Source organism: Schistocerca cancellata, chromosome 2 (assembly GCF_023864275.1).
Source record: "Schistocerca cancellata isolate TAMUIC-IGC-003103 chromosome 2, iqSchCanc2.1, whole genome shotgun sequence".
In the NCBI taxonomy this organism is placed as follows: domain Eukaryota; kingdom Metazoa; phylum Arthropoda; class Insecta; order Orthoptera; family Acrididae; genus Schistocerca; species Schistocerca cancellata.
The window spans coordinates 106,216,958-106,220,247 of record NC_064627.1 but is presented as its reverse complement, the minus strand read 5'-3'; the positions used below and the strand labels follow the sequence as shown (position 1 = coordinate 106,220,247).

The window sequence follows — 3,290 nt, the reverse complement described above, 5'->3', positions numbered from 1 at the left end:
AACCTGAGACGCGTGAAAAACTGCCGTACCATGTAAGACGTTTAAGTTTACTGTTTCGTTGCTAGTTACTCCATTCCCAACATTTTTCGCAAAAACTATCCAGATCAGCCGCTGAATCTACCTACAAAAATATATCGTTGTATGACACATAATTTAAGAGCTATGACGTTAAATACAGAGATGTGTGAAATACTACGGCACCATATACGACGTTTTAATTTTTTGCTTCTCTAATATTAACCCTATTCGCAAAAAATAGCGATAATAGCGCCAACGGAGCATATATGCTTAGAAAACTATATCTTTGTACGGCACGTAGTTGAGGAGTCAGAGGATGAGGAGGAGGGGGAAATGGCAGAGAAAGGGAAGAGGAGAGATGGACAAAGAGACGGGACTAAAGGAGATGGAGTGACAAAGGAATCAGAGGATATGGACTGGAAGATGGAGTAGGAGAAAGAGAAGGGGAGGAGAATAAAGAGTGCGGAAAGAGGCGGTCTACAGAAAGAAGGGCAGCTGGAGATGGAGAGAGTGTTGAAGGGTGGATGGGGTGGAGTGAGACGGGGCTGAAGGTGATGGCCAGAGAAGGGGGAGGAGGAGGGCAGAGACAGGAGGAAGAGGAAGTGAAGTACAAGAAGGGAATCAATACATAACAGGGCAACGCCGAGTACTCAGCTAGTAACTAAACTAAAAACTAAACTAAACTCCTTCCGCACAGGCCATGAAGGCCCAAAGGTACCGACTGGTCGCTGTGTCATCCAAAGCCCACAGGCGTCACTGGATGCGGATACGCTGGGGCATGTGGTCAGCACACCGCTCTCCCTGCCGCTACTTCTGAGTCAAGTAACTCCTCTGTTTGCCTCACAAGGGCTGAGTGCACCCCGCTTGCCAACAGCGCTCGGAAGACCGGATGGTCACCCATCCAAGTTCTAGCCCAGCCCAACAGCGCTTAACTTCGGTGATCTGACGGGAACCGGTGTTATCACTGCGGCAAGGCCGTTGGCTCAGCTACGAACTAAGTAAACGAAATACTCCATCAGAAAAAAGAGCGTTGCAATATAAGCTTCTGCATAATACAGGATCTGCATTAGTCAGTTGTAGAAGTAATACTATCTGAGTCGATGCGCAACCGCTACTTTTTAAGTCTCCAATATGGATCTGTGCGCAGGTGTCTTTTGTAGATGCTTCTAACACATCACTCGGAAGCACTAAATAGAATAACAGTTTCATCGGACTATTACACTGTTCCTAACATATTGGAAACTAACAGAACGAGTTTCTGTTTAAAGTAAACAAATGTTTTTGTAAAATTAAATGTGGATAAGAGTTTCCTAGATTAAATACCAAATTAATTTTGACTGTCGCCTGAAATGGAAGGAATAGTAGTGGAACGAATACGTAAATACTCCCAAAGAAAATGTAGAAAGCATGCTATGCCATTAGTGTCCTATAATCAATGTATAACAGACAATACCATGTAGGTACATAATATTTCTATATGCATTTTGTCTCTAGCTGTGGAATCCCTTTTTTGGGGGCCCGTTCACAAAACATGGACACGAACTTCTCACAACAGAAAAGGACCTTTAGAATAATAACTGAAAATATTAACTGAGTTCTCTGTCAAGATATGTTTTAACATACGGTGATTATAGATGGAAGTATATCTAGGAATCTGTTGTGCACATTTAAAAGATTATCAACAGTAACGTTAGAAACAGCAGCATTCGTCGTCATAGAACAAGAATCACATTAAACTTACATCTACCAAAAGTAAACACACAGGAAACATAAAATAGCATTTTCTACAAGGGAATGAAATTTTCTAATAAACTGCCGACAGGAATTAAAGAGTCGACTAAAATACAAATATTTAAAGAGCCATTTCAAGCATATGTCTTAAATAAATCATATTACAAAGATAGGAATTAGCAACAAAGAAAAGGAAAGGTAAACGTGACACTTCACAATAGTAAACAAATTTCATTCTACGGTAAATTATTCCTTCTACGAAATCTTACGCCCAGGAGTTGTGATACGCAGTTCTACATATTTTCCATTTCCTTGCGCTCAGCGTGTCATTCATTGTGGTGAGCTCTGCGTGTGCGTGTCAGCGTGCGAGTGCATGAGTGCATGTAGGGTCGCAGCGAGCATGCAGAAGTGCTGCAGCCCAACGTGGCATGGACTCGACTTTTGTCTGAAATAGAGCTGGAGGGAATTGACACCATGAATCCTGCAGGGTTGTTTATAAATCCGTAAGAACACGAGTGGATGGAGATATCTTCTGAACAGCGCGTTGCAAGGCATCCCAGATATGCTCAATAATGTTCATGTTTGGGGAGTTTGGTAGCCAGTGGAGTGTTCCTAGAACCGCTCTATAGCAATTCTGGACGTGTGGGGTGTCTCATTGTCCCGCTGGGATTTCCCAAGTCCGTCGGAATGCACAATGGACATGAATGGATGCAGGTGATGAAAGAGGATGCTTCCGTATGTGTCACCTGTCAGTCTCGTAGCCCATATCACTCCAGCCATACCATTACAGAGCCTCCACCAGCCTGAACAGTCCTTTGCTGACCTGCAGGGTCCATGGATTCGTGAGATTGTCTCCATACCCGTACACCATCCGTCCGCTCGATACAATTTGAAACAAGACTCGTCCGACCAGCCAATACGTTTCCAGTCATCAACAGTCCAAAATTTGTGCTGACGGGCCGAGACGAGGCATAAAGGTTTGTGTGCTGCAGTCACCAAGGGTACACTAGTGAGCCTTCAGCTCCGAAAGCACGTATCTATGGTTTCGTTGAATGATTGTTGTTGGCCCAACACTGGAATCTGCAGCAGTTTGCGGAGGAGTTGCATTTCCGTCATGTTGAACGATTCTCTTCAGTCGTCGTTGGTCCCTTTCGTGAAGGTGCTTTTTCCGCCGCGGACATTTTATGTTTTCCGGGTTCCTGATATTCACAGTACACTCGTGAAATGGTCCTTCGGGAGAATTCCAATTTCATCGCTATCTCAGAGATGCTGTGTCCCGTCGGTCGTACGCCGACTATAACACCACATTCAAACTCACACTTAAATCTTGATAAGATCACATTGTAGCAGCAGTAACCGATCTAGCAGCTGCGCCAGACACTTTTTGTCTTACATAGGCGTTGCCGACCGCAGCACGATGTTCTGCCTGTTTACATATCTCTGTATTTGAATATACATGCCTATACCAGATTATTTGACGCTTCAGTGTATATCGAATCTGATTAGCAGTAAGAACATACATTTTACGTGACTCAGTCAAA

General features: G+C 43.8%; 1 pseudogene; it reads right to left on the bottom strand.

The window, feature by feature from the left end:
• Nucleotides 1-883: 883 nt before the first annotated feature.
• On the bottom strand, nt 884-1,001 carry LOC126164088 (5S ribosomal RNA; annotated as a pseudogene).
• Between the last annotated feature and the right edge of the window lie 2,289 nt (nt 1,002-3,290).